This window comes from Bidens hawaiensis, unplaced genomic scaffold, assembly GCF_021521415.1.
Source record: "Bidens hawaiensis isolate Kalapana, Puna unplaced genomic scaffold, B.hawaiensis_p1.1 tig00010780_1, whole genome shotgun sequence".
NCBI classification, from domain to species: domain Eukaryota; kingdom Viridiplantae; phylum Streptophyta; class Magnoliopsida; order Asterales; family Asteraceae; genus Bidens; species Bidens hawaiensis.
Window position 1 is genome coordinate 338889 of NW_027491828.1, and position 23500 is coordinate 362388.

At 33.1% G+C, this 23500-nt stretch overlaps 1 pseudogene; it reads left to right on the forward strand.

Annotated features, from left to right (window-relative positions):
- Positions 1–2799: 2799 nt before the first annotated feature.
- On the forward strand, positions 2800–4697 carry LOC143536298 (pectinesterase 2-like; annotated as a pseudogene).
- Positions 4698–23500: the final 18803 nt, after the last annotated feature.

Sequence of the window (23500 nt, forward strand, 5' to 3'; positions counted from 1 at the left end):
TAACCATCTCGGCTAGATCTTTCCTTGACTTGTCGGGATCAAAGTTTAAACAAGTTAGATTTGTTTGTCCGTCGGTTGTTTTTTGTCCCATCCCCAATACTTGTTGACGTATATCTCCTTGGTTTCGTTTTGGACAAAATTTGTTATAATGATCAAGTAAGTGGCTTGTTCCATTCTCACTCTTAGCTCCTAATTTTCTCTTGCAATAGTGGCACTCCGCCTTGTCTTCACCATTGATCGTCATCTTCTCGAAGTGGTTCCATACAATTGACGTAAGTTTTCGCTTCCTAGAACCCATGTTGCTATCATCATTTTGGGTTGGGGTTTGGGTTTGCTCTCCTGTGGTTGTGTGTGATGGACCTTCATTGCTTGTATTTGGTGAAGATTGGTTCATACAGTTATTGCTATCGGCTTGTGAGTTATCACCCGGAGATGTTTGTGGTTGTTGTGTGTGTCCTTCCATAAATCCTACGAATAATTATGAAAATGAAAATGTTCTTAGCATCGGATATGCTACAAAAACATCCAAGTAACTACAAACTTTAATACCCAAACAATAGTTCATGAGTAAACATTTATCATGATGAATATTGCAATAAATAAAAACAGCTGCAAACTACTACTCAATGGAAAACTAAAAACAAAATCTAATGTTTCATTACATTAATGGTGACTTCAAATGAAGAACGATATCAAAAATCACCCAACTAAATTGCATAGTTTAGCGCACATACATGAGCAGACAGGAATAAACAAGCATAAATAAAACCAAACAGAAATGAGCAAACGTCAACAAACTAAACTCCAGCATTGTTCACTGAACCTTCAGTTCATTCACAGGCCTAAGTATACACAGCTACAAAATGCGAACAAACTGAACTATATCTAAACCATCACTTAATAAATCATTCTCACAATCTCACTTCAAATTTTCATTTAAAAAAAAACAAAAACTCTCGTCACATGAACACAACTACACTAAATCAAACAAACAAACAAGCCGCACTATCCTCCAAATAAACCCTAACAACACCACCATATCCACAAACTCATACATTCCTACTGATTCCACAACGAAAACAAAACTTAGGTAACAAGTGCCACTGTATACAAGCAAGCAAGCGTTTGCAATATACAAAGCCTAACAACTATATAATAATAATAATAATCCAAACTCATACACAAGTCGTGTACATTCCTACTAATTTCACAACGAAAACATAACTTAGGTCACAACTAACAAAATCAAAAGAATAATAATAATAATAATAACACATTAGAAAAGCATATCACGTACACAATATCACATTCACAAACTGATTTTATGATAAGAATATCGCATATCACGTACACAATATCAGAATGGGGAACGCCGGAACGGGCTGTGCAGAATGGCGATTGGCGAGTCGGGCGGGAGGTTGTTCTAGGGTTAGGGTAAATGGCCAAATGGATTGGGAAAGTAGGAAAAAGGTTTTAATTTTTAAACGGGTATATTGGGAAAATAAATAATAAATAATATATTATATATAAATATAAAAATTATATTTAATTAAACGGGTTTTAAACGGGTATACGGGGCGGGTATACGGGGCGGGTACAGGCTATACCATACCCGCCCCGAACCCGATTAACTTAAACGGGGAAAACCCGAACCCGGACCCGTCCCCGATTAAGTGTCCCCGAACCCGCCCCGTTCGGGGCGGGTTTCGGTTTTCCCCATCGGGTTTGGGTTTTTTTGTCATCCCTAGAATTTTGCATATGCCTCATATATATCTGACCAAAACATAAAATATCATATATGCCCAATTTAAAAAGAAGTTTTACCATATGATAATTCTACCATTTTCATTATATAATATTTTATACCCTATTTTGCTTGTTTATTTTTTTAGGGGTGACTATAGAGGTGTGCGTGGTGCGGTTTTAGGCTAAAACCAAACCAAAAACCAAAACTTCGGTTTTTGGATTTTTGAAACCGTTTGGTTTTGGTTTTTTCGGTTTCAGTTTTCTGGTTTTCGTTTTGGTTTTTCGGTTTTTTTCATTCGAGCTTGAAAATTTTAGGCAAAAAAAAAATTGGAGAAAAATAATAAATATAAGTATAAATAATTTTGTTAATTGACTAGTTGATAATTATACATGTGATAAAAAAATATTCGAGTTATTTACTTATTAAATTCTTATTAGTTATTTAAAATAAAAAATATAAATATTTAGAAATTTGGTTCGATTTTTTCGGTTTTTATTTCATGCAAAACCAAAACCGAACCATAAGTTCAGTTTTTACAAAAACATAGGTTTTTATTTCGGTTTGGATTTTTCAATTTTCTTAGTTTCGAATATGTTTTTTCGGTTTCTTGCAAATCCTATTTGGCTATTTGTTTTTAATAGAATTAAATGGTTTAAATTTGAAAAGGAAAGGAGTGTTAAGAGTCAAACACACGCGACAAGTTGTGGTGGTGGTTGGTCAAATTTTATTTATAATTTCTTTAACAAAGTCAACCACACAATTAAACTACAATAAACATTCTTGCAAAATTGTGAGCCTAAAACTGAAATACTACTGAAATAGTAAAAGCACAAATGTACAATGTTCAATTTATAATCACAAGTTAGTATTTAAAATTAGAAAAAGAATAATGGTTGGAAAAAGGGAATAAAATCATATAATTATTAATAGAAATACACATCATTGTATAAAAATAGAAACCAATGTGTTGGTGCATCCATTTGTTCAATTTACTTCCTATAAAAGGCAACCCAAGGAATGCTTTACCATCATTCTTTCTTCACTTTTCTACAATGAAAATATTATAATTTTTAGCAACTTTTCTTGTGGGTGTTTTTCATCCTTGTGTATGTGGTAACACAAAGTCCGAAATCACATCTTGGTGTAGCCAAACACCTCACCCACAACCATGCATACACATCTTGACAACCACTAACTCGAACCATGGTCCCATCAAGCAAAAGCCAGACTTTATAAAAGATTTGTTAAAGGTGGCATTAGACCGTGCACAACATGCACGGTCTAACACCCAAACGCTAGGCTCAAAATGCCGTAACGATAAAGAGAAGACCGCTTGGGCCGACTGCTTAGAACTTTATGAGAGCACGGTTATGAACATCAATAGGACCGTTGACCCTGACCATAAGTGTAGCCAGGTTGACATGCAAACCTGGCTTAGCACTGCTCTCACGAATCTAGACACATGCGAGTCTGGGCTCGAAGAGCTAGGTGTCAGCGGCCACATGTGGCCGCTGATCAACAATAATGTGTCTGCATTGATTAGCAACACGTTAGCGATGAATGTAGGAGGGGAGTCGGTGCTTGGTGCACCGAGTCCTAATAATTTAGGGTTTCCAGCTTGGGTGAAGTTAGGTGATAGGAAGCTATTGCAATCGAAAAATCCTAAGGCGGATGTTGTGGTGGATAGAGATGGGTCGGCTGACTATAAGACAATTGGAGCCGCGTTAGCTGCGGTAGGGAAGCGGTCTGGGAGCCGGAGATATGTGATTCATGTGAAGGCGGGTGTTTATAAGGAGAATATCGATATTGGTTCAAAGTTGAAGAACATAATGCTTGTAGGAGATGGTATTGGCAAAACAATAATAACCGGTAGTAAAAGCGTTAGAGGTGGTAGCACTACCTATAAATCAGCCACTCTTGGTAAGCCAAACACAAATTCGAGAAACATAATGTCATACGAGTCGTATGATGTGAAATCATGTTTGCACAACAGAATATGTCACATCATACTTGTTGTATGATAGGGCATAATATAATCATACAGGTCGTATGACTAATTTGTCAGTAGTTACATAAGTAATTTATTTGCCAGCCAAACACATCATACATACAATATGATTTGACTTTCTTATAACCCATATGATTATATTCGCTTGCATACGACCTGTATGGCCATTTACCTTGCTATAGTGGTTCTAGATAGCGTGTCAGTATTAATGTTTGTAGAGATCTAGCCTAATACTATTATCATTTTATCACGAATTTCAGCCGTGGTTGGAGACAGATTTATTTGCCGCGGTATCACCATCAAAAACACCGCGGGTCCAAAAAGCCAAGCTGTGGCAGTCCGAAGCGGCTCTGATCTTTCAGCCTTTTACCAATGCAGCTTCGAGGGTTACCAAGACACAATATACGCCCACTCAAACCGACAATTTTACCGCCAATGTGACATTTACGGCACCATTGACTTCATTTTCGGCAATGCTGCCGTCGTTTTTCAAAACTGCAACATTTATTCTCGTAAAGGACCAACGAAGACCAACACGTTGACCGCTCAAGGACGATCAGATAAAAACCAAAACAAAGGCATTTCAATCCACAATTGTCGTATCACTGCGGCCCCTAGTGACCATAAAGGTGTCACGGGAGTTAGAACATACCTCGGGCGACCATGGAGGCCATACTCTAGGGCGATTTTTATGAAATTGAATCTAGATAGATTGATAGACCCCGCGGGGTGGATGTCATTGGGTGATGACTCCGCGCTTAAATTATTGTATTATGGTGAGTATAAGAACACTGGGGTTCATCAACCTCGAAACGGGTTGACTGGAAAGATTTTCATGTGATCACTAGTAGTGCTGAGGCGACAAAGTTCTCCGTTGGGAAGTTTATCGGTGGAGGTAATTGGTTGCCAGCAACCAATGTGCCATTTACTTCTGGTTTGTAATTCAATTTTTTTTTATATGTTGTACTTATTTGTTCTTATTATGCGGTCAATTTATTTGTAATATGTATTTGTTATGAAGAGTATACAAATGATTTAATTATTTCTTATAGGTTGTGTTCATTGAATGATGAGTTTTAAGTAAATTTCTTGCATTTGTCTTCAAACTACGGATTTGTTTCAAGAAACTAAAATGAGACATGTTAATATTTGTCGGTCATACTGAATAGATTTATGTTATATTTGCAATGTAAACAATATTTTTGATTTACATTTTTTTATCTGCAACGTGCTATAAAAAGATTGAGGTTGGTGTATTCATCAATGTGAATAATAAGGAAGGTAATGGGAACAGTGCGAAAATTATGTGAGAATATGATTTCCAATTTTATGTTCGGGGTAATAAATTAAGGAATGCAAAATGTTTACCTAAAATAAATAAAGGTACAAAACACTTTCAAAAACGTTCATAAACACATTACCGAACGTTAACGTTCACGAACACAATCGAACGAACGGGGGCTCTCTTCATGTTCGTTTGTTTAACTAATCAAATGAAATTCTTTGTTCATGCTCGTTCATATATTAAACGAACGAACATAAACAAACTTCCCGCCGAATAGTGATCACTGAACGTTTGGCTCATTTACAGCCCTACTCTCATTTGTATTGTGGTAAAAGCTAATATCTTTTTTCATTTATTTTCTTTTGATGACTTGTTCATGTTAAAAGAATAATAAGTTACTTAGTAAAATTAGTGTTTTATTCCAAAATGAATATGTACGAACATCATAAAATGTGTGCATATGAGCGAATATTAATTGATCCAACATTCTAGTTTCAAAAGATTAATAGATCCAACTTACAACTCATGTGCCATTGGCAGCCTGGCAGGTAGTATATATGGTTGTTCTTTCACCCCATCATCATATTTAATTTTAACATAGAACTGTGCCTGTAGATATTAAATCGTGTATCGTACTTAGGTTATTGTTACTAGTACTAGCAAAATGCAAAATCACCAATAATTCTTGATCGAAACTAATTGAAAAAACTGGATGTCTGGACTTTACATCAATGAAGCGTGGTGTTGGCTAAACCAATATTTCAGCTCCTTAGTTATAAGCTTTTTGATGTGCGCGTGTGTGTGGCTTTTTGTAGTCTCATAAAGTTTTTACATGTTCATATTCTATTTAATGAAACATACAAAATAAATACATTAACTATTGGGTAGAAAGGTTAAGTGTAATCTTCATACTACAAGTTTATAGTGAATACAATTTTTTTTAAAGTATAATTTTTCATGACAGTACTTTTAAAATTATGGACCTTTTTATTAAAAACAAATATAATTGTTTTTTAATTTATTTTTTAGAAAAGAAGTTTAAATTCAAAGGAAAACTGCTTTACAAAGAAAATGATTAACATCTTAAAACACATGTGAAATTCATGCAAAACTGATTTTTGAATTTTGAGTAAATAGAATAATACTTCTAACAAATGTTTTATTAACAAAGAATGAAACAAAAAATGCAAATTGAGAACAATATAGAAATTATATATATATATAAATGCAATAATACAAACTAGAAGGCAGGTAGTTACATGATCAAATTGGGTTAAAGACTATGTACTTTCTTGTATTTATATTCGTATACACTAATTTAATGAAAGCTTCTACTTGCAGGAAATTAAACCTAACTTCAGACATCCTAAAGAAAAACAATAAATAATAACGTACGTAGTCTTGTATCAAAAAGTTGGGATGAGACTAAGTGTTATGGTGGATCATGGTTGTTTGGGCGCCACCCGCATGCCACACGGGCAAGGTGGGCGCCAAGCCGCCAATGACCCACACCAAATGAATGATGCTCCAAACATGCAAAGAGCCATTGAAATTCTCCCTTTTCAATAAAGTATTTTATTTTTGAATTGGTTAATTAAAGCCCACTGTCTGTGTGACAATGACGTGACACTTTAAATAACCAAACCATAACATAGTGTGAATAGTAATGGTTCAAGTCCTATCGTGATAGAAAATATGGTGAATTTAAAAGTACTTTGTTAATAAAAAATACAAATATTAATTAAACAGATTTTGTTTGAACCATAAATAAAAGCACTCGAAGGCCAAATGATAGCACCACGAAATAGAGTCGAGTAAAGTATAGAAAGTGAAGAAAACATATGTCATCAGCTTCTTCTTCACCGGATCAGGTACTTTTGTGATACTGTACTCGCGGTATAAAACAGATACTCATAAAACAATTTTTATGGATATTCTTGATGATATCTTTAATGTTGGTGTTGTAGGTGAATGTTCCTCCTAGCAGTTTATTTGATACCCTTATCGTTCGATGTGGGAGCTGCAGTTGGACTACTCGCTTGTCGTTTAACTTGGCCGCTTCAAACTGCTAGTAGCACCGGTTTAAAGGTTGGATCATGCGTAAAAATCAAGGATGATAGTTTCTTAGTTGTTGTTATCTATTTCGTATTAGTTTTATGTTCAAGTTGATCCACTTATTACTATTTAATATCTAAAGTCTGCATGTTCTTGTTTTGATTATTGAACAAAATTGTAGGGCTGCCGGTTCGTGACTTAACGTGTTTAACATGCTAGAGACGACGCGATTAACACAAGTATCAAACATGAAAACGACTTGTTTAACAATTGACTTTGGTGATTTGAGCATGACAGTGCACTACACGTTTAATGTACCAAGATGAAAATGATTTACTCTAGCCTCTTAATTTTTATTATTTTAAAAAATGTATAAAATTGTATGGCGCATTTTTTTGCTAAACAAGTTTTATCGTGTCTAAACATGTGTCCATTATTACAGCCCTACAAAATTGTCCAATATACGAGTCATTGATCTGCTTGTTCTCTAGTTCTGTTATTCAAAAAGTCATCATAGCTCCTTAAAACTGTATACAGTTATCATCTTGACCTACTTTTGTAAAATTGTAAAATATATAGATTTAACCTATAAACCTTTCCTAAAGATGTTTTTTTTGTAAGGTTTCAAAATATATTACTGATTTTAAACAACCAAAAAGATGTTTTCTTACCCCATTAGTTACTCGAAGCACGGGTTGTTAAACCTTACAACATTGCGGTTCAAGAAGATGGTAAGCAGATGATGAGTCGGATTACGATAGTCCTGTATAATACATATGGTTGGTATTATTATTAATGAGATTCATATTTTAATGTAGATTACCGTCGAAAGTAATTAACTATTTATCTAACGTTTGAATTTTATTTATGCGGTGTTTTATTTTTTATTCATGTATGTAAAATTTTTTATTAATTTATGTAGCATTTTATTTTTATTTATGTAACATTTATTTTATTTTTCACTTTTCTATTTTTAGCTATTTTTATTCTATCATTCAAATATAAACAAAATATAAAATATTAAACTTGAACAAAGTAGTTTAATTTATATAAATTAATCGTAAAAGTAGGTGCTGATATGATAGTTTATGGAGCTTGTTATTGCAGAAAAAATGAGTGTTTTTAAGAAGTTAGAAATCTAACGTGTCAGTTTGTAGAACTTTAAGGTTGTGGATGCTAACTCTTACGTTGCATATCACACAACTATAGATTTATTTTGGCCTGTTTAGTTACACCTTATCCATAAAATATATAACTTCATATACAAAAAAAGATCTTGATCAATACATAAATTAAAAAGTCTTTTTGGGGTTAATATCATATATTCTTTCTTGTCATTTTCATATTAAATAGTACATTTTTCTAGCCCAAACTCTTATCATCTTATAATCGACATGAACTTACCAAACATCATGTGCTTCTTTTTAATGCTTGATAGTTAAAACCACGTGGTTGAGATTTGATACTTGTAGCAAATGATGTTAAGCGTTTACAAACATGCCCGAAATATATATTCCATTTTTGTAAATATAGACAAACTAGGTTTCTCAATCGTGAGTAGATGATAGAACTAGATAATTTTATGGTAGACATGATTCTTTTTAGTACAATTCAAGCTAACAATATTGTAGGGTCGGCCCAGACCTATGCCGTTGCTTAGGTCTGTTATCGCCGAGCCCTGAAATTTTAAAAAAAATTATGTGTATGTATATAGTTTTATATAGATAAAATTAAAATCTTAAAAACAATAGCAAATAAATTAACATACTTATAAGCCCAATATGATTTTTAATAAACTAATAGGGCCCAATAGTGAAAATTGAATACCCATTTTGTTAAGATATTAGATTGAACGAACCTGTTTTTTGTTTCATGCCCTGGCTTGAGAATGATCGAACAAACATGCGCTTATGCGAACCAGAAGCTAGAACATCGATTGTTGTTATTTTAATGTTATCACAATTATCGTTGATTTTTCAAAGGAAAATAAGTTATATATAAGGCTCCCTTTTTTAGTACTCGCTTAGGGCTTAGAAATCTCATTCTCATCGATAGCTCTATTTTGTTACTATTGTTCATAGGTTTGAATAGATGGAAGAACTATGGGTACATGTTTGCATGTCATAAACATGTATTTTTACTAAAAGAATTATTTAATTTTGAAATATAATGATTTATTTCAATTTCATCCCTTTGGAAAGAAAAGAAATCCTACTTTCCATGGTGATATGTTGTTTCACTATCTTGTACTTTATGCAATAATAATGTACTACTTTTTTTTATCAATGACCATCTCAGTGTCCACTTTAAGTACAAAAAGCTTTGGTCACCATCCCCAAAAAAAACATGTGCATTTTAATCCATATTTTGTTATTGAACATTACCGGAACCTAAACTAACATGATCTGAAAAACCCAAACGGACGAATCTTAGAAAGACTACCGGGTTGGTTCTTGGGTCTGATTTATGAATTATAGGTCAACCCGAATAAACTTTTAGTTTTAAAACCAATCGATATCTAAATTAAATTTTAGGTATAATAGGTTAAACTTTAGCCACTATAGTTATCGATATCTTACCCTAATCGATTTTGTCATTCACATATTATGGATCAATTGTTTATTGTTAATGTATGATTTTTTCGTATATAACTAATAACAGCCGTAATCAAATAGGCAAAGCACGTCTAATTAAAGACGTTTATGGTTGGAGTTTGTTTTACTCTTCTTTTGAAATGTTTTCTAAGCTTATGTTGGTTTATTATTTGCTTATTTATGCTACAAGCAAAGAAAAATATGTTGGTTAAATTTAGCGTTATAAATTTTAAAAAAATTTTGTTTTATTTTCTTGGATGCTTGAAATCCGAGTAACCCAACCCGAAAAACCGAACTCAAAAAACCTGTTAGAGATTTGGGTTGGGTTTCAGGTCAAGATTTAAAACCCGAAAAACAAACAGAACAACTTAGGCTAAAATCTCCATACTGTTTTTTCATCTTCCATATAATCGTCTATTTAGTAACACAAATTTCATTGTTTTTCTTGACAATGATAAAATCGTTGAACAATTCACGAACATTTAATTTTACAAATACTATTATCTTTTAGACATTAATAGAATCATTGAACAATTCATGGAAACTTAATTAGTTACACATATTTCATTCTTTTTTCTAATTCATTAAATGCTTTATATATTTATTGTCAAGTTCACTTAAAATATCTGGTTCTTCTAAAACAATTTGTGGTTCTAATTTGATTCTTCATCACACACATGTATGTATGTATGTATGTATGTACATGAATATAGCTAGCTAGTGGGCGGCATAGGTATTTATACAGAAGTAGCTATACACCATGTAGACTTGTAACAATGGCTGCTTTAACTGAATCCTAAAAGTGTTGTCTCTCTTGTCAATTTTCTAACAACATAAGCAGACAAAAGCTTTCATCCTAGAAGCTCCAACATCTATTAATCTGACTTCCATCAACCACTAAACATCAAACTGGTATAAACTCATTTACTCAATTTTGTTGTCACATTCATTGCTATGTGGTGGATCTAGCTCACTTTATTTAAACTTCTTTTTACATGACAAATAAAACAACTAGGAAATCCTAAGCTGTCTTCACTTTAAAACCAATGTTTTTATAACTTCATCCCTCGTTGAACCGACCGGTTTTAAGAAACTGAGTATTTGTTAAAATAATATATCAAAATTTATATTTGTATATGTTATATGTATTTGCTATATATATAATATTTAGATTATATTTGTATATGTTATATGTATTTGCTATATAATATTTGTATATGCTATACGGATTTGCTATATAATATATGAAGCCAAAAGAAAACAAAGTATTGAATTAGATATGGTAAATTAAATGGTTAATGTGATTTCTTAAAAGAAATAAGAAAAGAATGTGAAAATCATTTCCAACATCGGTGCGATCAGTGGCGAAGCTTGGACATACACGTTGAGGGAGCCGAAATTAATATTTATAAAAAAAATTCATAGACTAGAGGGGGGCGAGCTCAAAATTTCGGTTGGGAACAGGTGAATTTACACCATGTATAAAATTTTTCGGCTGAAAAATGATAAATTCACACTGTCAAGCGAAAAAAGGAGGCTGGGCTCAAAATTTCGGCCGAAAACTAGTAAATTTACATTATGTATAAAAATTTTCGGGCAAAAAATGATAAATTTACACTACCGAGCAAAAAACTGAGGGGGTAAATTCTAAAATTTCGGTCGAAAACGGGTAAATTGACACTATGTATAAAATTTTCGGCCGAAAAAGAATATCTGTACACCACTGAGCGAAAAAACGGAGGGGGTCGAGGCCAGGCCCCAACTAAGCTACGCCCTTGGGTGCGATTCGTCAGTTCAACGGATCCAGCCTGTTTTAGGGTTATATAGTGAATTAGTGGGTCAAATAGACGCAAATGGACGGGTTATATAGCTCGTTTTCGGTCCATTTTAGTTATAAAATCGATTTTATATATTTCATGCTTAAACTCCTTTCCCTAATAATAATAATAATAATAATAATAATAACAACAAAGCTCTATGCATATTAAAATATTTTTTTCAGGTTCAACGAAACAATAAAAAAACTAATTAATGAGCAAATTATAAATGTGTACCTTAATTAAATTGAGATGGGAAAACATAAATACAGAAAGATGCCTAATGGTGTATAAGAAGACAATGATGCCTTTGAGTTGATCTTAAGAAAACAAAGGAAAATGAATGATGAATAGAAGGAGAATGTTGGAAAATCAATCCCATCAATAAGGTATATATGCACATGACTATCTTAAGTAAAAATATTCACCAAAATTTGACAGGGAAAGTAACTGGAATATGTGTTTTTATGTAACAACAACAATATTTTTCCGGTGTCCAACAACTTCTAGTTCGACAAATATTCGGTGAATTTATAAGTGATTATGAACACTCATAAATCTTGAAGTTATAGATCAAACTAGTGCATGCTCTTAAAATATGTAGGTTTCGCAATTTCAATCTACTTAATTAATTAGATAGCTTTGTGAATTGTGAGTCTTGTTTATTTAACTTTCAGATTAAAATACGGGGAAAATACCAAAGTAACCTTTATTGACCGATGTTTTCCAGAAATATCCTAAAATCAGTCAAAATTCCAAAACTAGCTTAAAGTTCCGTCGGATATGACGGAAACCGTTCATGATCCGACGGATTAATGACCCTATCAGGACGTGCCACTAAGCATATTATTCCATCGGATCCGATGGTTTACGGTTTTGTCTGATGGATTAATAAAACAAACCGAGGTAATAATAAACAATCGGATCTGATGGTTCATTTCATGCTTCTGTCAGACCCGATTGTTTAATTTGTTCGACGAACCCTAGATTTTTCAGTTCGAGAGTGTTTGATTTTGAGTTCAGAGTGAAATTGAATACTATGGTTGTGTTCTTCTCAAAAAACTAAGCGATTTACACTATTGATTTGCTTGATTTTGTGGAGAAATAAAAAAGATGGAGATTAAAGTTGGTTATAAATGTTTAGGGTTAAGAATTTCGTTGGACCCACTAAAATTTCATCAGATCCGACGGTTTTTAAGAAATTTTGTCGGATCCATTAATACGTTGACACATGACGCGATTTTAAATGTTCAAAAATTCCGTCAGACGATGCTGAAATTCCGTTAGATTAGACGGAAAAAATAGGCTATTTTGGGGGGATTTTTGTATAATCTAAGCTATTTGTGTAAAAGTTTGATCAAATTAGGCTATTTTGAGAAATTTTCTTTAATATATGCCATACGTACACGAAACCATTAATTAGAAGAACACGTTTTTCTTTTATGTAACATTCAAGTTGTGTGATTCTACGAATTTGATATCTTAAAAAAAACTAGATTATTCTTTTATATGGGCGAACCATTACAACATTTCAACTCGTAGTTATAAACTTATAACTATTTAAGTTATTATTTTGTAGGAAGACGATCAATAATACTAGAGAAGTATGTACTCCGAGACACCAATGAGAAAAGTTGCAATTAATATGAAATCTTTAGTAGTCTTAGAAATAGGAAACTTGAGCTTATGGAAAATCAAGGTATCACGAGATTTCTACAACTCAAAGAGAGGAGCTAGAAACACGGTCGCGTACATGAATTTTTTATTTTATTTTTTTGATGTTCACCCGTGTAAACTATCTATATTGTACACAAGTTTATGGATGAATATAGCATTTGAGAAATCATTCTCGCTTCGAATTAAAAAGAAAAACTTGATCCACGTATTCGACGCCCACAATACAGAATGGGCACAATGTAGATTGAGTCTAGAGAAACTTGATCCACGTATCCACATCTTCAAGTGAAGCAAACGTGATTATGTGCAATAAGTTTTATGGCTTAAAAAAAGAAGAAAGATGTTGATTGTAATATTGGAAATACAATAAAGATCATATATATTTAGAAAATAACTTTTTTTGTACAAAAATTTCTTGATTTGACTATTCACTTTTCCCCATCACTACAAGACACACTAAACTCCGGCCCACCACCCATAGCTACAACTATCTATAAACACTTTTTGTATTTTTATAGGTCTGATAAATTTCTTACATATTCCTCAAGGTTTATATCCTTATATTATTATGTTTTATGAAATATACAAAATAATTACATCTTCATATCACAATGAATAGAGTTTTATTTTCTTATTTTTATTTTTAATTATAAACTTTTACGTGACTATTAGTTAAGTTATATATGGATCTCAAAAAAACATTTTTTATTTTTAATAAATTTCAAATTCGATTAAAGTGTGTCCAAAGACACCATAATCATAAAGTAGCGACATCTCAGATGGTCAGTACATGCAAGATTAACATCTGAAACACATGTGGAAATCATGCAAAACTGCTTTTTGAAAGTGATTTTCTATTTTAATTTATGAAGTAAATATAATAATACTGAGAAATTTTATTAAAAATTTAGTGAGAATACAACGCCAGGCTAATGAGTACTGTACCGGAGAACATACGTGCGTACCATAAGGAAAGTATATATAAAACAAGAATGTAATTTGAGAACTACGTAATGATAACAATGTCATATAAATATCAATGAGTTAAATAAAACTTTGTCTTTTTAAAAGGTAAGGTCTCTATTCCTAACGACGACATATAGATGTTGCCTTTTGAAATGTATATATGTATATAAACTAGAACAGAGAAGGTTAGTTAACTAACCAAATCGGAGTTAAAGTCGATCTAATTTTCTGTATTAGTACAATCATTTAAAGCTTCCACTTCTAGGAAATTTGACCTAATTAACTTTTAATGCTATCAAGAAAAACAATATATATAAGAGAAAAATTCCAAAATGTCTCTTTTATCAGGGGAGAGGTTCTCAAAATGTCCCCATTTTTTTTTTGAAATTTTGGAAAAAATTCCTTTCATACCATTCACATGCAACGCTGCTTTTAACTCCTAATAAGAACTTAAGACGTGTTTGTAACCCGTATTCTTTGGCAATATTTGAACCAAACCCGTCAATAAAGGCAACTCTTAGGATGATTCAAAAACCGTCATATGCGACTGTCTTTGGAATGTTCTCAACGACGTCGACGGGTTTCCCAATCCCGCCGATAACCTTATTCTCTCCAAACTTGTCGGCGAAATAGCATTTGAATCCAAATTTGTCGATGAAGACGTTTTTGCATCATTATCAAATTAATTTCAATTAAGGGTTCTAAGATCTTGACATCTTAACTTATCTGTCTCAATTAGTAAGAAAGTATCATTCATTATTGCTAATGTTCATTAGACATGGATTTTGATAAGGTAGTAGTTTGTATGGTGGCAAACGAAAAAACAATGATGTCAAGGAAACCAGATCTCATATCCACATGAACTTTAATTCTATCGTCCCTCTTGAATTTCATTGTTGTAGATAAAGATCATATGTGAGATTTTAAAGAACTGATTCAAATATATTCATGTTAAATTTTATAACACTTCTAAACTAAAACTAGACGTAAAATGTAAGTTTTAATCTAAATGTGTCTTTGACGGAAACTTTAGAGAAAATCTTTTTTTTAACGGGATTGTAAACCAGTCGACAATGGGAAAATACCAAATTAAGGTTGTCGACGTCAAAGATTTCTAATTTTTTTCTCAAACTTTCCTTTATTGACGAGTTTGTTTCAAATCTTGCCAGAGAAGACGGGTTGCGAATACGCGCCAATTTCTGATTGGGAGTTAAAAACAACCGTCGCTAATACTAAATTGTCGCAAGCGACGGGTTTGTAATTGACTTTTCTGGAATTTTTTATAAAGGCGAGGACATTTTTATAATCTCTATTCTCAAAAGGACATTTTGAGAGTTTTCTCAATAAATAATAACTAATTGTAATATACAGAAAATACAAAATATATAGATAGGTTTGTTTGGACCATAGATAAAGCACTCAAGGGCTAAATGATAAGTTGGCAATTTCAGACGTACAAAAGGTGACAAATATATAGGACTAGCGATTGCTGGTAATAGGTGCCCGCCAAATAAGGCTTTATTTCTTCTTTATGTGTCAACATTAAATATATATTGCCTTGGTGTAAATATAGTTTTTTTGGTTTAATTTATTGTTCTTAAAATTAAAAAATAGATAAGAGTTAAGAGTTTCCGCTCTTATTAAAATAAAATAAAGAAATAATTTTCTCTATTTATGATTTAACTAATTTTTAGATCAAGTGCATACAAAAGTTAAACTAGCTAGTATATTGAACTAAAAACTATAACAATACACATTAAAAAATATATGATTTTTTTTTCTATAAAACTTTTCATCTTTTAGCTTTAATAGTGGGGAACATTCAAGTAATGCAGAGGTGCACAAACCGATTATTTAGCGTAAACTGGTTCGGGTTGAAACCAAACCAGTTCCAAACAATCGTTAAAAACAAACCGGTTTGAGATACTGAAAAACTGGACCTAATGAAACCGGTTAAGGTCTATTCGAAAACGGTTTCTATATAGAGCCGATGGACCGATTTCAAACCGGTTTAATTAAAAAAAAATGCTTTAAATAGTTGAATCCGTTCCCAACGTTCTCTACCTGTTTGTGACGGTTTTAAACCGGGTTTGGACCATTTTAGCCTCCTAAATTTAGTATAAACTAGTATTTACAACCCCCGCGTTGCGGCGGAGGTGTAAAACCTTTTATTTACATATCCACTCCACTCGAATGCATGAAATTATCACCATCACCGCCTTCGTTCGTCATCCCCTCTCCCGCAGTCAGTAACTTACGTTAACCATTAAGAAAACTGGACAAAAATAGACGTAAAAACGTTGAATCACACACGCTCATTGCATCGTGTTAACACACGATAATTAGACTGAAACATAAAATATATATAAAAAAATAACTAAGTCAACTTAACATCTACGCGTTGCGATGGGGCTGTTAAATGGGAAAATAGACATGACGTTCAACCACACACATGTGTTGCAGCGTGTTAACTCGTTAAAAACGTAAACGTTAAACAAAAAAAATGTAAATGATGAAAAATATAGGACATCAAATATGAAATTGGAAAAATATATTTTGTAACATACTTGTAAACTATAAAAAAGTGTAGGGACCAAAAATAAAAAAAAAACGAAAGTTGTATAAAAATAAATATTACATTGTACAAACTTAGATGTATAATGTACAAAACACTAATGCATGTTTCTCCCACTTTTATTATTATATAAATAGTTCTTGGAAGTATAGGTTTAATTACATGCACCGCTTTCACTTCTGTAAAATACAAAATTGCTCCTATATATGTTTCACATTTTCAAGCTACGAACCTAATGGCTAATTCGAAGATGACATTGTTATGATAAAAAAACCACACGAGCCCCATAGATTTAATCGATCCTCACCAGTAACATTATAATTTACAACACATTAAAATGGTTTTAAACCAGTATCAGGTATCTAGTGAATCGTTTTAACTTTTAACTAGTAAACCTTCAAACTACGATTCTAACCTTGGGTTTCAAGCAGTTTCAAACTGGTTCGGTTTTCAGGTCTTATATCTGGTTTTTTTCATATTCCAATAAGAGAAAAAAAACTTACATAACTATTTAAAAAGAAAAACCTATATATATGTGACAACTGGCAAGGAGGGTTTGGTGTTTAACTCTAATCAGGGTTCAATTCCAAATAATAATAATAATAATAATAATAATAATAATAATAATAATAATAATTATTATTATTATAATATAATAAAAAAAGAAAAAAAGGTGAAAAATAAAAGAGGATGGAAGGTGTTAAGTATTGAAAGCAACAGGTGAAGGTGAGAGACCATGCAAAGGTCCCTTTCTTACCACCTCTGCCGCATCTGTAACCCCCCACAAACACACATTCATCGGAAATGTCAACCATACATTCATTTCTCTCTCTCTCTCTAGCTCATGCATGGTGGTGCGTGGTGGTGGGTACACGGACAACTTGTACATTTCACCATCTATCCTTCATTTATTTCGATCTATGCGACCACAAGAGACCAAATACACAACAAGATATTGTCCAATCTCCTTCATTGACATCAGCTGAAACTTGTCATCATAATTTAATTATTATTGTTCCAAACATAATAGTTATTGAATTATTATTATCTTGATAGCACAAACAAACAAACAAGAGGATGGAAGGTAGTCTAGAATGTTTTAGGGAAAATGATATGAATGTCCATTTGATTAGTCAAAATTAACAGAATATACGGTTAAACATGATGTTTTTTTTTTAAAACTATCCATACAAAAGTTTAAACCAATTGACTCGATCGCTTAGGAAAGTAGGAGCTCTTGCGGGTAGTGAGGATGGGGTTATGTGGGTTCAGCGGGAAAACCACCGACGACCCCAAGGGTAGTCATCGTAGTTAAGTTTACAAAACGGGTTATATAACATGATCAATTGAGACGAGAAAGAGAGAGCTTTTGAGTCATGTGGAAAGGAGAGAGAGAAGGGCGGGTACCTAAGGAACACCATCGGGGGTTGGATAAGAGGGACCTACGTCCTATCGAATCATGATAGGATGAATTCTTGGGTACGTGCGGGTTGCACCCCTATCTCTCTTATGTTGATCATATTGTCTAGTCAAATGAACATTCCGGTCTTTTAGGAAATCATCGTTATAAGTACGTGTTCTATGAAAACGGATGCAACATTTAATGTTAGCTTCTATAAACTATCATTTAGGTTTAAATCCACTTGGATCCCTAGATCTCAAGAGGTTGGAACCCACATTTGAGATGATTAAAACCACCGTTAATTATTAATTTAACATAAGTTCAAAGAAAAAATGTTGCTCTCTTAATTGGTCTCAATTCTTTTTCTCTATAAGTTTCACTCTCTAAAGTCCTGTGTCACCCTATCTCCTCGTAATCATTAATATCTTAGCATTACCTTAATAGTTTCCAAAGATTTTGTTTATAAATCAAGCATGCTAGGGTCCCCAAAGTCTAGGGTTTGATACATCTAACACACCATTTGCCTCTATCATCTTTCTAATCAAACCTTTGCTAAGTTTGTCATTGTAAGTCAAGAATTCTATAAATTCAATAGAAACATTATAAAGAACAAATTAAATGAGCCCTCTTTCTAACTAGATGATAATAATAAATTTCCCATATATGCCTAAACTATGAGAATTAAATTACATCTTTATTAAGGGTTGTCAATATCTAAATGATATTTTACATCTTAATAAATTTCCCATATATACGCATGGCTTTTAAAATTTTAATCAGCTATTCGTTACAATCATTTTGACGCTTGCAAATGCTCGTGGCAGTGATGTGAAGTAGCATAAAGATAGAAAAGACCTATACGACAGATTAAAGAAGTCATGTTATAATAGGCATTTGATTGAAAGACTTTACTTAAAGTAAAAAAATGATAGAAGAACAACCGCGTCCATGTAGGATGGTGTAAGAGGAGAACAACTATATGGGTATTGCGCAATATGAGTTCCCAACTATTTAAAAAGGAAATTTAGTAATGTTGTTGTTCGGCTACTATGATATACAAATATATTATTAGGTCATCAAGAAGGCACATGCACGTAAGCTAAATGTCATTGGGATACAAATGTTGATACTTTTATTTTTTGATATGGTTTGGAGTCGGGGACTCTCTGGAATCATTTTCCAATCTCACTCCCAGAATCTACTAGTAGCCTTTGAGTGAATTTTGATATGACTGGTTGTAGTTTTTATACTAATATTATGATCATCGTAATAGATACGGAAAGAAAATGAGTTTAAGCGCTAAGACCTTTCACAAAGTTATTAATTGAAGATAGTGATACATCGCCGATTAGATGAAAGGTTTAGGCTTTACAATTGACAAGAGTCACAACTATGAAAAGTACATCTTGCGAATCTTTGGCAACAATAGTCACTACAAGAAATTTGGGTCATTAGCCACATATAGTATGTGTTGGTAAAAAGCTATATGTGTTTGTAATTGTCTTTACCTACACATAAATTAAATGTTATGATGTGTTGCCTCAGACATGTAGATATAGATTATTAGCCACACATTTGTTATGTGTAGGTATATATCATACTTACTTACACATATATGTGTGGCTAAAACTAATAAATATGTGTGGTTAGATGTGTGGATGGCTGTTGACGTGGACATTGACGTGGCGGATGACATGGACGTTGACATGGCTGGTGACATGGATGCTGACGTGGCATGTGACATGGCAGGTGACGTGGACGCTGACATGGCAGGTGATGTGGACAGTGATGGATGATGACGTTGACACATGTCATAAATATATGTGTATGTAAAAGTAATATTATGTGTGGGTAAAGGTTGTCTATGTGTAGGCGTTGATTTCAACATGTGTAGAAATAATATTAGACGTGTTGGTAAAAATATGTTTATGTGTAAACATTAGTCACAATATGTGTAAGTAATGATCGTCAAATACAAACAAACAAATACAAAAAATGTAGCTTCAAATATAAACAAATGTGACCCAAAGTACCATTCATAATTAAAATGTTGAGCATAATCGTTCAAACAATAAAAGAAAGTACTAGCTATAGAAACTGAATTAGTTAAACTACCAAAAACATATTTCTTCTTTCATGCTTTCCTTACATTTAGAGCTCCCTTGCTACACGTACTGCCACATTTTATCCTCATACAAATTTCTTCCTCGGTCTCAAAAACTGTGTCTACAAGCAAGTACAAGAAAGTATAAATTTACGACGTTTCCTAGAAAAGTATTAATATGTTTTTTTGTGCTTGTCATACCATTATGAATTTGTTTCTCTGGTAACCATGTTTGTTGGGTGAGGTTCATGGCTTGAGAATGCAATGATTGAATCTGTTGCATGGAGCATATATATTTAGTTAATTTATTAAAAAAATACACATTTAGACACCTATGTAACCATTTAAAAAAAACAAACCATCATATACACAGTCACATACCAGCAGATTGTCAATCTTCTCTAAGCCGTCCACCCCAGCCACCTCGTCTTCCACCACAGCAACCACGACTTATCATTATGCTCTTTGGAAATACGAAACAAAGAAAACAATTTATAAGACAACATATAATACTAAATTTAATAATAAGAAGAAAAAAAGATTGTTGCACAAAACTAACCAAAAAATACTAAGAAAATCATGCAAAAGAGTCATCATCATCACTATTACGATTTGGATCATCATAATCGGTCTCGGAATTAAGTAGAGATTCAATATTTTGAAAAATTTTACCCCATCATTAAATTCGTCATCAGTATCTTCTATGTCATCCACGTGGGAATTCGCGTTACGTGTTGCAAGAACGTCCTCCAATGGTAATATTTCAGGTTCTACATCATTTCGAACTATACGAGACGCGTCAGGTAATTCCTTTACTCCATTTACATACTCGGTCGACAATCGATTCTCATTCTTCACCTATTGATGACCCATTTCTAAATAAACATAACAAAATAAAATATTAGATGTCGGTCTATTCTGTGTGAATGAAAAAGGAGTTTTAATAACTTGGTTTGAGTAAACATTATACCTATCTCAATGATTTGCAACAATATGATCAATTGAATTTCATTAGTAACAGAACTGTTCAAGATTGCACATGTATTATTTGCTTGTGTAGGGATAGTTCCTAATGGTTCTGGTTCTGAATATTCAACAGTTAGGGTGAAAGACATGAATATTCAACATAGTTTTTCTGAATAATAAACAATGGCTATTCAGCAAAGATAATTTGAAATGATTACTAATTAACAAATAAGTATTTTGCAGTGATTACTAATTGACAAGTAAGTAAAAAAAAATCTTGCACTGCACATTCCATTCTTTGAAATGACCCAAACCAATTTGTAGTATAAAATAAACCAAAATCAATCACCAGGAAACACAAATAATCCCTAAATTACATGAACCGCATATGTAATACCCTAATTCGAATTGAGTAACAGACTTAATTTTAAACCAAAGAAATGACAGTTATGCCAATCAAAAACACATGCAACGTGATGATATATCATAACAAATATTCGGACTGAACTATGTGAAACTGAAACCACTAACCTCTATATTGAATAGAGTTAAGGATAGAAACTAGGGTTTCTGGAGTCGAACTTCTATTGTTGAAGAAGAGGAAATAGAGGCAATATAGAACCTCATTTGATCGTAATACATTCCTTATATGGAGGCAGATACCAAAATCGCTTATAATTGAAAAGAGAGAAAATCACTCCTTTAGTCACCATTGCGTTCGTATAGAGGTTGGATTCTTGGCAATTAAATCATTTTTTTTGGCAACTGAATAATAATTTATAATTTATTTGATTCAAATTAAAACCCAAATATAGATCGTAAGACAAGTAAACTTGTATGGTTATTTATATGTTATGTTCTTTCAAATATATATATTTTTATTGTTATGTAACTTATTACCCGTATCATATTGTGATTTATTTGATATGTTATATCACATATGGTTATTTAAATTTATAACTATTTATGACTTTAAAAGAGATTCATAAATATCTCAAACCATTTTCATGGTTAAAAGGGGTTCGAATATTTTGCAAATATAATTTTTGTAATGCAAACTTAACATGGGCAAACAAATATAATCAGTGGACAGTAGTTGGTCTTACGTAACAGTCAGTAACCATGATTAATTATATACTAACGACTGGCTATCATCAACGACTCTAGTTGATCATTATTAACCATAATTGATGATATTTGGCCTTAAATAACGAACAATTACAAACACTGATCATAAATGGCTCTAAGTTCTAACTATGCACACTCGTACATAATTGATCCTACCTGACCGTCAACAAAAACTAATAAAAAAAATGAACATTTATAAAACGTTAAGAAATTCACCGTAAAACAAGCCAAAATAACAATAGTTAGCTATAACTGGCTTTGTTATTGACCATAAGTGAAGAAACGTGGATCGACTCGCTAGTAGACGATCAACTTTCCTCGGGTATGAGTGTGCTATATCACCGATGGTTTTCCGGAGTATGAAATCTTCCACCTACAAAACGAGTAGCACCGTGAACTTACCCCTCAGAAAGGGACAGAGGGGTCCTCTTCGGGGTAACCCTCCGGTGTGAGAATAAGAGATTGTAGGAGAATAATAATAATAATCTGAGAGTGAGTAAGGATTTAGAGTGTATTTTCTTGCTTACCTCCCCTTGTGGAGGTGGTGTGGTATTTATAGTGTTAGGGTTTCCAATGATTGGGCTCAGACCCAATTAGGGCCTTTTTGGCCTCCTCCTATTGCTTCGCGCCACGTGTCATTAGGACACCTGGTGCTTTTTCATTGATTATTCTCTGACCAAGGTATTTCACCTGACCCATGTGCAATCACGTGGTAGCACATGGGTTTTGCTGAGTTGTCCACCTTTCATTGGCAGCTGTCAACATCAGCATATTCTTTATTCCTTAAAGGATACCTTCTGGAAGGTTGTCTGATGAGCACAATCATGGTTGTCCTTATCCTGATTTGGATAAGGATGTGATTGATTATGTGCATGTGTGATATGCGCCTATCCTGGGGATGCGCGAAGTCTTCTCTTTATTCTCACGCGCAGATGTTTCATGCGCAGATATGATATGCGCAAGCATATGTAATATGCGTGAGCATATGTGATATGCGCCACGCGCAGATGCGCCACGCGCAGATGTGATATGCGTGAGCATATATGATGCGTGAGCATGTGATATGCGCCACGCGCAGATGTGATATGCGTGAGCATATATGGTGCGTGAGCATATGTGATACGCGTGAGCATATGTGATGCGTGAGCATATGTGATATGCGTGAGCATATGTGAT